Raw genomic sequence first — 12,500 nt, forward strand, 5'->3', positions numbered from 1 at the left:
TTTTGAACTGCTGTTTTTTGCACACTTTGTATTTGCACTTTAGGTCTACTTGCCTGAAGGTAAGTTTCTCTTTTACTCTAATTTATTGTGTTTTAGGGTTTTAAAAGTAATTTATTGGTCTTTATTTATTTATTTATTTAATTTTTAGTGGTGCCTCAGCCATGTCGGCTGCACCGGCCGGCATGCGGAGGCACCACAGCGTCCGCTTTAAATTTAAGGAAAAGGATGGTAAGCTCCTGGGAATGTCAAGGTTGGACTTCTCCCGAAAGCTCATCCAAAAGACTCTTGGCTTTAAACCCGATGACCTCAATTGTATTCTCGGACTGCCTTTTAACAAAGGATTTGATGTAAGTTTTCGCACGGCCCCACTGTTGAATGAATTTTGGACACGCTTTGAGAACGCTAAGACCCAGTTTTCTGTTTTTGACATGGAGAAACTGACTGACAATGCTGCTAAAACTGTCATTGTCAGGATGTTTAATGAAACCGTCAATGCAGAGGACATTTGTTTGTGGCTGGGAAGATATTGCACGGTGAGAGGACAGGCTACCAAGGTCAGGGATGAAGACGGCATTTGGAATTGTGCCTGGAGGGTCCCCATTCAACAATGGCAGGACCCTCTGGGCTTCCAGGGCCTGAAATCCCTGCCCTCCATGATAGTCCTGGGAAACAACCGGGGCTACATTCATTACCAGGGCCAGCCCAAGCTGTGCCACAAGTGTGGCAAGCATGGACACCTGGCCGAGGCGTGTGACCAGATAATTTGTGGGAAGTGCAGAGAAATTGGTCATTCTTTTGAAGAATGCACCAATGGCAGGAAGTGCAATCTCTGTGGAGCAAACGACCATCTCTTCAGAGATTGCCCCCTTTCATTCGCCAACAAACTTAAAGCTAAGAAAACACAGGAGACTGAAGCCAATCAAGTAGGAAATGGCTGCCCAGGTGCAGCAAATGCGCTAATTGAAGAGGCGGGGCTGGGAGTTCCAAACCTCCCGCCAACAACCATGGTTGGAGGAGAACAGCCCGGTGAGGCGGGAAAAGGGGAGGAGCCTGAGCTCCGCCCCGCAGAGGGACCTGAAGAAGCAGGTGGGCGGAGCCAGGACTTGGGCGCAGCTGGACTTGATTCCCCTGATGAGGACTCCACAGGGAGTCTCATTACAGTGGGGGAAGACGAGTCCAGCGACAACCCCCTCCCCGACACCCAGCCCAGCAATAAGAGGACTGCGTCCGAACTGTCCAGCTCGGAGGCTGAAGAAGCCTCAGAGAAGAGGGGGAGAGCTGAGTCCGACTCTCAGAGCCCTCCTGAGGAGCGGTACAAAGCCTCCCCTCCCGGTTCACCCAACCAGTGCTCCTTTTTAAATATAGCGCTACAATCAACTCCGTTGGAGAGACGAGCGAATATTGGCTTCCGGAGGTCAGAATCTCGGGAATCACCTCCAGACTGTGTGGAGATAGTGAAATGAGATTCTTTCACATCACGAGAAGGAAACCTGTGTTAAATGTAGCCTTTTAATTATTTATAGTCTTTTAAACTGTCGTACCTGTTTTTAAAACATACTCATGACTCTCACCTTTTCAACTATCAATGTGAGAAGTGTGAAGTCGCGAGTTAGAGCCCAGAGTGTTTTATCATTTCTTAACACTTTTAAGTCAGATGTGTTTTTACTTCAAGAATGTGGCCTACCTTTTTTACAAAAATACACACAGTGGGAGGAGACCTGGCCACAAACGTCAATCTGGAGTGGATCCAACCATAATAAGAATGATGGAGTGGCCATTTTAATTAAAAACCCTCAGGTTCTGGTGAAGGGCAGCACCGTGGTGAAAGAGGGTAGGGCACTTTTAGCACACCTGACTTTTATGGGGCACGATTTTAACCTTTTAAATGTATATGGTTTTAACGAAAAAAATGACAGGTATGACTTTTTAGAAGACCTGCAGTCCCACATGCTAGGTAGGGCACCATTAGTTGTAGGAGGTGATTTTAACTGTGTTTTAAACAAAGAAGACAGGAAGAGGATAGGGGAAGATTTTAAATTGGACAAAACATCGGTTTTATTACAGGGCTTATGCAGGGATTTTAGACTCACTGACTGCTTTAAAGCCATGCATCCCAGAGAGGAGGGCTTCACCTGGTTCAGTGGTGACGGCACCAAAGCCTCTCGCATAGATTATATCTTTATACGGAATTGGGTGCCGACCGATGCTAGATTAACCCCTGTCTTTTTCTCGGATCACCTCATGCTGTCCTGCACACTGTCACTCCCTTCAGGTGTGACGGTAGGGAGAGGTCTGTGGAAACTCAACTGCTCCCTTTTAGAAGATAGGGAGTTAGTTAGTCAGTTCCGGGAGCAGTACAAAGAGTGGCAGACCCTCCAAGACTTCTACACCACACGTGCGCACTGGTGGGAAATGGTGAAGGAAAGGACCCAGACTTTCTTTAGGCAGGCAGGTAAGAGAAAGAAAGTTAGGGAAAACAGACGCATGATGGGACTGCAAAAGAGACTACAGCGCTACTTCATTTTAACACAACAGGGAATTGATTTTAATAATGAAATCAAAAGTATTAAAGGAGAAATGTCGCTACTGGCAGAAACAAAAAGTAAAGGGGTTATTTTAAGAAGCAGGGAAAAGGAAACAGAAGAAGGTGAAAAGTGCACACGTTATTTTTTTAGAAAGATTTTAAATAAAGGGGGGACTATTTTAAAACTAAAAAATGACGACGGACGCACTTCACAAAGAACAGAGGAAATAAAAGATGATATAGAATGTTTTTACTCTGAACTGTATAAAGAGAAACCTGTTTTTAATGACACCCTAAACGAAGTTTTAAATTCCATCGAATGTCAGGTGAATGAAAATGTGTTTTTATCCCAAAATTTTAGTGTCAAGGAACTCAACAAGTGTTTTAAAAGTTTTAACAGAGGGAAGTCCCCAGGACAGGACGGACTTCCCTTTGAGTTTTATTTGACCTTTTGGGACATTTTAGCACCTGACTTACTAACTGTTTTTATGGAATTTGAGAAGGTAGACCGACTGCCAGACAGTTTTAAGATAGGGATAGTGACTCTACTCTACAAGAGTAAAGACAAGACTGACCTGAAAAACTGGAGACCTATCACGCTTTTAAATTTCGACTGTAAACTTTTTAGCAAAATTTTAGCGAATCGACTGACTATGGTTTTAGAGGACTTGATTCACCCGGATCAAGCCTGTGCCATCCCGGGGAGGAAGATCACCGACAGCCTCGTACTGATTAGAGACACCATTTGTCTGGCGAGAGACGAAAACACTCGGCTAATAGTCCTAAATCTAGACTTTGAAAAGGCCTTTGATCGAGTCTCGCACCAGTACCTGTTCCAGGTACTGCAAAAAATGGGGCTTCCAGAGAGGTTCATAGCTTGGGTGGGATTGCTGTATAGAGGGATCAGCAGCAAAATCCTGGTTAACGGGCATCTGACAAAAGCAGTAGGAATCAACTGCGGTGTCCGTCAGGGTTGCCCGTTATCTCCTCTCCTGTACGCGATTTGCATCGAGCCGCTGGCACAGATCTTGAGAAGGGACCAACGAATCCACGGGGTCTTTGTGCCAGGGTCCGGGGGACTGACGAACAAATGCGTTCTGTACATGGACGACATAAACATTTTATGCACGGACCTCTCGTCAGTCAACCGGACCCTGGACTTGACAGACTGGTTTGGACGGGCCTCTGGGTCCAAACTAAACCGAGACAAGACCCAAGCCCAATTTTATGGACCATGGACAGCGACTGAAACGACAGGACTGTCCCTGACTGTGACCCAGACCGACCAAAAAATTCTGGGGGTTAGGTTTGACAAGGAGGGGGGAGGGAAAACGAATTGGCCAGACATTTTAGGGAAAGTTAGACAGAGGCTAGGGTACTGGGGACTGAGGGAACTGACAATAGAGGGAAAGGTTTTAATCATTAAAGCAGTGATTTTACCTTTGCTTTTATTGATCAGTTCTGTTTTTATCCCCCCAAAGAGAATCATTTTAGCCCTGGAACGAGCCATTTTTAACTTTCTGTGGGGTTCAAAGTGGGAACGCCTAAGAAGAGAAGTCCTGAAACGACCAAAGGAGAAAGGAGGCAAAGGCGTTCCAGACCTGTCTGTCTTTTTAATGTCTTTATACACAGCCACACACATTAAAATAGTGACGACCCCATCCAGAAACCCCAAAACGGCAGCCATGACACGTTTCTGGATGGGGTCCTACCTCAGACGGCTCAAAATTTTAAAGATTAGTCTTAAATTTCCAGTGTCTTTTAACCTGCCACCAGCCTATGCTTTTATACAGAATTTTTTAAAGCATTTTAGCCTGGAGCAGGAGGACGTAGAGGTTTTAACTAACCATCGTTCCCTTTTATGTGTTGTACAGGAGCGGGAACCAGTGAGTCCAGTGCGCGGGCTTGCACTCGGCGAGCCCTCCACGGTTTGGCGCAATGTCAACCACCCCGCTCTTCCAAACAGACTCCGGGACCTGTCATGGATGGTGGCACACGAGATCCTCCCAGTCAGGTCCGTCATGCACTCCCGGGGAATGTCGACGCTGTCGACCTGCCCCCGACCTGGTTGCGGCGCGCCGGAGTCGGTGAGGCACCTGCTCTGGGAGTGCAGCGCTGCTGTGGACCTGTGGGAAATGGCCGGCTCCTCGCAATTCCCGTACCTACCAGCGAAGGAGGTCCTCACACCACAGCTGGTGCTCTACGGGGCCAGCCAAAGGCCCGTCCCCAAAAAGGACTGGACGAAACAGTGGCTGGCCATCAACGCCCTGAAAGACGCCTTATGGACCTCCAGAAATTTGCTGGTAGGAAAGCACATGCAGATCCCCCCCGTGGCTGTGATCCAAATGGCTGCCGCAACACTCAGGGCAGCCGAGGGGGCCAGCGGCCGCCCAAGGACACAGCCACCAAGAAGAATCGCCTCTGTGCCCATTCGGAGGGAGGAGCCGGACCCACAACGCTAAAAAGGACACAGCAGCAGCGGCCTGGCTCTCCGGGAGAGGCAGGCGGGAAGGAGCACCAGGGCGGGGATCTCGGCCGAGCGCCTCGACAGTCACCCCGAGAGACCTACTGTTTGGAAGAGCGGGATGAGTTACCCTTGGTAGGGACTCACTGCGGTCCTGTACAAACGGGACTTTGGTTGGACTTTTTTAATGTTCCTTTTATAACTTTTATGGACATTTGACACACCTTTTAATTTTTGGCACATTTTTAAAATGAACTGAAATCCTTTTTACCCATGACTGTTTTTATCTGTATGATTTTATGATCGATAATATTTATTGTACAGAGAAATATTTATATGAAAAAGAAGTTGTGGATGGAAAAATGAAATGTGACTGAAATGAAACAAATGAATCACGTGTCAATAAACGTTTTCAAAACAAAATCTGTTCTTATCAGTTTAATATCTGATATGTCCCCTACCCGGGGACTATATATTAAATTGATTTTTGGAACAGGGAGATGGAACAGGAGCTTGCTCCATCCTCTCCACGCATCGACCTGGTATTGCAGTAGCTCCAGGAACGGTGCATCTCCCCAATGTTGTTCAAAAATAATGCGGTGCGATCACAAGCATGTGATCATGCGATGATCTGTCAACGCTTTGAAAAATGTTTACGCTTGAGTAAAAAGTGAGTGTACTTGGTAGGTTGGATGGCACTGTATAAGAAATATTAGATTCTTGCATTTTTTGAACCTTAATTGTGATGAATAATAAGTCATTTGAATGTAATCTGGCAAGAGCATTATATCGTGACCAACAATATAGTGGTGTTGTATAACAGCTGCTCTCAGGCAGACAGGAAGGCTGTGTTTGTAACGTCCCCATTTTGCCAACCTGCGGCCATTGCCTTTGGGATATGCTTCCTGTCCTGTCCTGTCCTGTCTGTCTGTCTGTCTGTCTGTCTGTCTGTCTGTCTGTCTGTCTGTCTGTCTGTCTGTCTGTCTGTCTGTCTGTCTGTCTGTCTGTCTGTCTGTCTGTCTGTCTGTCTGTCTGTCTGTCTGTCTGTCTGTCTGTCTGTCTGTCTGTCTGTCTGTCTGTCTGTCTGTCTGTCTGTCTGTCTGTCTGTCTGTCTGTCTGTCTGTCTGTCTGTCTGTCTGTCTGTCTGTCTGTCTGTCTGTCTGTCTGTCTGTCTGTCTGTCTGTCTGTCTGTCTGTCTGTCTGTCTGTCTGTCTGTCTGTCTGTCTGTCTGTCTGTCTGTCTGTCTGTCTGTCTGTCTGTCTGTCTGTCTGTCTGTCTGTCTGTCTGTCTGTCTGTCTGTCTGTCTGTCTGTCTGTCTGTCTGTCTGTCTGTCTGTCTGTCTGTCTGTCTGTCTGTCTGTCTGTCTGTCTGTCTGTCTGTCTGTCTGTCTGTCTGACTGACTGACTGACTCAGGTGATAGGTCAAATGTTAAACAGTCGCTGGCCGCCAACCCGGAGCCACATAATTCCTTAACCCACACGCATTCCGGGTCGTTACTGGATTCTGTGGACCATCAAAGTAAAGGTCAGGGTGGCACCTGGGTCACCTGTATCTTACAATATCACAGTATCGCTTCTCGGCCTTTTGGCTAAGATCAAGTGTAGTATCTGTTCTTATCAGTTTAATATCTGATATGTCCCCTACCCGGGGACTATATATTAAATTGATTTTTGGAACAGGGAGATGGAACAGGAGCTTGCTCCATCCTCTCCACGCATCGACCTGGTATTGCAGTAGCTCCAGGAACGGTGCATCTCCCCAATGTTGTTCAAAAATAATGCGGTGCGATCACAAGCATGTGATCATGCGATGATCTGTCAACGCTTTGAAAAATGTTTACGCTTGAGTAAAAAGTGAGTGTACTTGGTAGGTTGGATGGCACTGTATAAGAAATATTAGTTGTGATGAATAATAAGTCATTTGAATGTAATCTGGCAAGAGCATTATATCGTGACCAACAATATAGTGGTGTTGTATAACAGCTGCTCTCAGGCAGACAGGAAGGCTGTGTTTGTAACGTCCCCATTTTGCCAACCTGCGGCCATTGCCTTTGGGATATGCTTCCTGTCCTGTCCTGTCCTGTCTGTCTGTCTGTCTGTCTGTCTGTCTGTCTGTCTGTCTGTCTGTCTGTCTGTCTGTCTGTCTGTCTGTCTGTCTGTCTGTCTGTCTGTCTGTCTGTCTGTCTGTCTGTCTGTCTGTCTGTCTGTCTGTCTGTCTGTCTGTCTGTCTGTCTGTCTGTCTGTCTGTCTGTCTGTCTGTCTGTCTGTCTGTCTGTCTGTCTGTCTGTCTGTCTGTCTGTCTGTCTGTCTGTCTGTCTGTCTGTCTGTCTGTCTGTCTGTCTGTCTGTCTGTCTGTCTGTCTGTCTGTCTGTCTGTCTGTCTGTCTGTCTGTCTGTCTGTCTGTCTGTCTGTCTGTCTGTCTGTCTGTCTGTCTGTCTGTCTGTCTGTCTGTCTGTCTGTCTGTCTGTCTGTCTGTCTGTCTGTCTGTCTGTCTGTCTGTCTGTCTGTCTGTCTGTCTGACTGACTGACTGACTCAGGTGATAGGTCAAATGTTAAACAGTCGCTGGCCGCCAACCCGGAGCCACATAATTCCTTAACCCACACGCATTCCGGGTCGTTACTGGATTCTGTGGACCATCAAAGTAAAGGTCAGGGTGGCACCTGGGTCACCTGTATCTTACAATATCACAGTATCGCTTCTCGGCCTTTTGGCTAAGATCAAGTGTAGTATCTGTTCTTATCAGTTTAATATCTGATATGTCCCCTACCCGGGGACTATATATTAAATTGATTTTTGGAACAGGGAGATGGAACAGGAGCTTGCTCCATCCTCTCCACGCATCGACCTGGTATTGCAGTAGCTCCAGGAACGGTGCATCTCCCCAATGTTGTTCAAAAATAATGCGGTGCGATCACAAGCATGTGATCATGCGATGATCTGTCAACGCTTTGAAAAATGTTTACGCTTGAGTAAAAAGTGAGTGTACTTGGTAGGTTGGATGGCACTGTATAAGAAATATTAGATTCTTGCATTTTTTGAACCTTAATTGTGATGAATAATAAGTCATTTGAATGTAATCTGGCAAGAGCATTATATCGTGACCAACAATATAGTGGTGTTGTATAACAGCTGCTCTCAGGCAGACAGGAAGGCTGTGTTTGTAACGTCCCCATTTTGCCAACCTGCGGCCATTGCCTTTGGGATATGCTTCCTGTCCTGTCCTGTCCTGTCTGTCTGTCTGTCTGTCTGTCTGTCTGTCTGTCTGTCTGTCTGTCTGTCTGTCTGTCTGTCTGTCTGTCTGTCTGTCTGTCTGTCTGTCTGTCTGTCTGTCTGTCTGTCTGTCTGTCTGTCTGTCTGTCTGTCTGTCTGTCTGTCTGTCTGTCTGTCTGTCTGTCTGTCTGTCTGTCTGTCTGTCTGTCTGTCTGTCTGTCTGTCTGTCTGTCTGTCTGTCTGTCTGTCTGTCTGTCTGTCTGTCTGTCTGTCTGTCTGTCTGTCTGTCTGTCTGTCTGTCTGTCTGTCTGTCTGTCTGTCTGTCTGTCTGTCTGTCTGTCTGTCTGTCTGTCTGTCTGTCTGTCTGTCTGTCTGTCTGTCTGTCTGTCTGTCTGTCTGACTGACTGACTGACTCAGGTGATAGGTCAAATGTTAAACAGTCGCTGGCCGCCAACCCGGAGCCACATAATTCCTTAACCCACACGCATTCCGGGTCGTTACTGGATTCTGTGGACCATCAAAGTAAAGGTCAGGGTGGCACCTGGGTCACCTGTATCTTACAATATCACAGTATCGCTTCTCGGCCTTTTGGCTAAGATCAAGTGTAGTATCTGTTCTTATCAGTTTAATATCTGATATGTCCCCTACCCGGGGACTATATATTAAATTGATTTTTGGAACAGGGAGATGGAACAGGAGCTTGCTCCATCCTCTCCACGCATCGACCTGGTATTGCAGTAGCTCCAGGAACGGTGCATCTCCCCAATGTTGTTCAAAAATAATGCGGTGCGATCACAAGCATGTGATCATGCGATGATCTGTCAACGCTTTGAAAAATGTTTACGCTTGAGTAAAAAGTGAGTGTACTTGGTAGGTTGGATGGCACTGTATAAGAAATATTAGATTCTTGCATTTTTTGAACCTTAATTGTGATGAATAATAAGTCATTTGAATGTAATCTGGCAAGAGCATTATATCGTGACCAACAATATAGTGGTGTTGTATAACAGCTGCTCTCAGGCAGACAGGAAGGCTGTGTTTGTAACGTCCCCATTTTGCCAACCTGCGGCCATTGCCTTTGGGATATGCTTCCTGTCCTGTCCTGTCCTGTCTGTCTGTCTGTCTGTCTGTCTGTCTGTCTGTCTGTCTGTCTGTCTGTCTGTCTGTCTGTCTGTCTGTCTGTCTGTCTGTCTGTCTGTCTGTCTGTCTGTCTGTCTGTCTGTCTGTCTGTCTGTCTGTCTGTCTGTCTGTCTGTCTGTCTGTCTGTCTGTCTGTCTGTCTGTCTGTCTGTCTGTCTGTCTGTCTGTCTGTCTGTCTGTCTGTCTGTCTGTCTGTCTGTCTGTCTGTCTGTCTGTCTGTCTGTCTGTCTGTCTGTCTGTCTGTCTGTCTGTCTGTCTGTCTGTCTGTCTGTCTGTCTGTCTGTCTGTCTGTCTGTCTGTCTGTCTGTCTGTCTGTCTGTCTGTCTGTCTGTCTGTCTGTCTGACTCAGGTGATAGGTCAAATGTTAAACAGTCGCTGGCCGCCAACCCGGAGCCACATAATTCCTTAACCCACACGCATTCCGGGTCGTTACTGGATTCTGTGGACCATCAAAGTAAAGGTCAGGGTGGCACCTGGGTCACCTGTATCTTACAATATCACAGTATCGCTTCTCGGCCTTTTGGCTAAGATCAAGTGTAGTATCTGTTCTTATCAGTTTAATATCTGATATGTCCCCTACCCGGGGACTATATATTAAATTGATTTTTGGAACAGGGAGATGGAACAGGAGCTTGCTCCATCCTCTCCACGCATCGACCTGGTATTGCAGTAGCTCCAGGAACGGTGCATCTCCCCAATGTTGTTCAAAAATAATGCGGTGCGATCACAAGCATGTGATCATGCGATGATCTGTCAACGCTTTGAAAAATGTTTACGCTTGAGTAAAAAGTGAGTGTACTTGGTAGGTTGGCTTTGAAAAATGTTTACGCTTGAGTAAAAAGTGAGTGTACTTGGTAGGTTGGATGGCACTGTATAAGAAATATTAGATTCTTGCATTTTTTGAACCTTAATTGTGATGAATAATAAGTCATTTGAATGTAATCTGGCAAGAGCATTATATCGTGACCAACAATATAGTGGTGTTGTATAACAGCTGCTCTCAGGCAGACAGGAAGGCTGTGTTTGTAACGTCCCCATTTTGCCAACCTGCGGCCATTGCCTTTGGGATATGCTTCCTGTCCTGTCCTGTCCTGTCTGTCTGTCTGTCTGTCTGTCTGTCTGTCTGTCTGTCTGTCTGTCTGTCTGTCTGTCTGTCTGTCTGTCTGTCTGTCTGTCTGTCTGTCTGTCTGTCTGTCTGTCTGTCTGTCTGTCTGTCTGTCTGTCTGTCTGTCTGTCTGTCTGTCTGTCTGTCTGTCTGTCTGTCTGTCTGTCTGTCTGTCTGTCTGTCTGTCTGTCTGTCTGTCTGTCTGTCTGTCTGTCTGTCTGTCTGTCTGTCTGTCTGTCTGTCTGTCTGTCTGTCTGTCTGTCTGTCTGTCTGTCTGTCTGTCTGTCTGTCTGTCTGTCTGTCTGTCTGTCTGTCTGTCTGTCTGTCTGTCTGTCTGTCTGTCTGTCTGTCTGTCTGTCTGTCTGTCTGTCTGTCTGTCTGTCTGTCTGTCTGTCTGTCTGTCTGTCTGTCTGTCTGTCTGACTGACTGACTGACTCAGGTGATAGGTCAAATGTTAAACAGTCGCTGGCCGCCAACCCGGAGCCACATAATTCCTTAACCCACACGCATTCCGGGTCGTTACTGGATTCTGTGGACCATCAAAGTAAAGGTCAGGGTGGCACCTGGGTCACCTGTATCTTACAATATCACAGTATCGCTTCTCGGCCTTTTGGCTAAGATCAAGTGTAGTATCTGTTCTTATCAGTTTAATATCTGATATGTCCCCTACCCGGGGACTATATATTAAATTGATTTTTGGAACAGGGAGATGGAACAGGAGCTTGCTCCATCCTCTCCACGCATCGACCTGGTATTGCAGTAGCTCCAGGAACGGTGCATCTCCCCAATGTTGTTCAAAAATAATGCGGTGCGATCACAAGCATGTGATCATGCGATGATCTGTCAACGCTTTGAAAAATGTTTACGCTTGAGTAAAAAGTGAGTGTACTTGGTAGGTTGGATGGCACTGTATAAGAAATATTAGATTCTTGCATTTTTTGAACCTTAATTGTGATGAATAATAAGTCATTTGAATGTAATCTGGCAAGAGCATTATATCGTGACCAACAATATAGTGGTGTTGTATAACAGCTGCTCTCAGGCAGACAGGAAGGCTGTGTTTGTAACGTCCCCATTTTGCCAACCTGCGGCCATTGCCTTTGGGATATGCTTCCTGTCCTGTCCTGTCCTGTCTGTCTGTCTGTCTGTCTGTCTGTCTGTCTGTCTGTCTGTCTGTCTGTCTGTCTGTCTGTCTGTCTGTCTGTCTGTCTGTCTGTCTGTCTGTCTGTCTGTCTGTCTGTCTGTCTGTCTGTCTGTCTGTCTGTCTGTCTGTCTGTCTGTCTGTCTGTCTGTCTGTCTGTCTGTCTGTCTGTCTGTCTGTCTGTCTGTCTGTCTGTCTGTCTGTCTGTCTGTCTGTCTGTCTGTCTGTCTGTCTGTCTGTCTGTCTGTCTGTCTGTCTGTCTGTCTGTCTGTCTGTCTGTCTGTCTGTCTGTCTGTCTGTCTGTCTGTCTGTCTGTCTGTCTGTCTGTCTGTCTGTCTGTCTGTCTGTCTGTCTGTCTGTCTGTCTGTCTGTCTGTCTGTCTGTCTGTCTGTCTGTCTGTCTGTCTGTCTGTCTGTCTGTCTGTCTGACTGACTGACTGACTCAGGTGATAGGTCAAATGTTAAACAGTCGCTGGCCGCCAACCCGGAGCCACATAATTCCTTAACCCACACGCATTCCGGGTCGTTACTGGATTCTGTGGACCATCAAAGTAAAGGTCAGGGTGGCACCTGGGTCACCTGTATCTTACAATATCACAGTATCGCTTCTCGGCCTTTTGGCTAAGATCAAGTGTAGTATCTGTTCTTATCAGTTTAATATCTGATATGTCCCCTACCCGGGGACTATATATTAAATTGATTTTTGGAACAGGGAGATGGAACAGGAGCTTGCTCCATCCTCTCCACGCATCGACCTGGTATTGCAGTAGCTCCAGGAACGGTGCATCTCCCCAATGTTGTTCAAAAATAATGCGGTGCGATCACAAGCATGTGATCATGCGATGATCTGTCAACGCTTTGAAAAATGTTTACGCTTGAGTAAAAAGTGAGTGTACTTGGTAGGTTGGATGGCACTGT

General features: G+C 46.6%; 6 non-coding genes and 1 pseudogene across 6 annotated transcripts; all 7 read left to right on the plus strand.

Moving 5' to 3' along the window:
- Positions 1 to 5,392: 5,392 nt before the first annotated feature.
- Positions 5,393 to 5,564, plus strand: LOC137591910 (U2 spliceosomal RNA; annotated as a pseudogene).
- A 992-nt stretch (positions 5,565 to 6,556) lies between these two features.
- LOC137591882 (U2 spliceosomal RNA) lies at positions 6,557 to 6,747 on the plus strand. Its single transcript, XR_011034857.1, has one exon. It is a non-coding gene; the product is annotated as a U2 spliceosomal RNA (small nuclear RNA).
- Positions 6,748 to 7,679: 932 nt separating this feature from the next.
- LOC137591893 (U2 spliceosomal RNA) lies at positions 7,680 to 7,870 on the plus strand. Its single transcript, XR_011034868.1, has one exon. It is a non-coding gene; the product is annotated as a U2 spliceosomal RNA (small nuclear RNA).
- A 900-nt stretch (positions 7,871 to 8,770) lies between these two features.
- On the plus strand, positions 8,771 to 8,961 carry LOC137591904 (U2 spliceosomal RNA). The gene has a single exon (XR_011034880.1). It is a non-coding gene; the product is annotated as a U2 spliceosomal RNA (small nuclear RNA).
- Positions 8,962 to 9,841: 880 nt separating this feature from the next.
- LOC137591911 (U2 spliceosomal RNA) lies at positions 9,842 to 10,032 on the plus strand. The gene has a single exon (XR_011034882.1). It is a non-coding gene; the product is annotated as a U2 spliceosomal RNA (small nuclear RNA).
- A 1,004-nt stretch (positions 10,033 to 11,036) lies between these two features.
- LOC137591912 (U2 spliceosomal RNA) lies at positions 11,037 to 11,227 on the plus strand. The gene has a single exon (XR_011034883.1). It is a non-coding gene; the product is annotated as a U2 spliceosomal RNA (small nuclear RNA).
- A 956-nt stretch (positions 11,228 to 12,183) lies between these two features.
- LOC137591913 (U2 spliceosomal RNA) lies at positions 12,184 to 12,374 on the plus strand. Its single transcript, XR_011034884.1, has one exon. It is a non-coding gene; the product is annotated as a U2 spliceosomal RNA (small nuclear RNA).
- The last annotated feature ends 126 nt before the right edge of the window (positions 12,375 to 12,500 follow it).

This window comes from Antennarius striatus, unplaced genomic scaffold, assembly GCF_040054535.1.
Source record: "Antennarius striatus isolate MH-2024 unplaced genomic scaffold, ASM4005453v1 scaffold_33, whole genome shotgun sequence".
In the NCBI taxonomy this organism is placed as follows: domain Eukaryota; kingdom Metazoa; phylum Chordata; class Actinopteri; order Lophiiformes; family Antennariidae; genus Antennarius; species Antennarius striatus.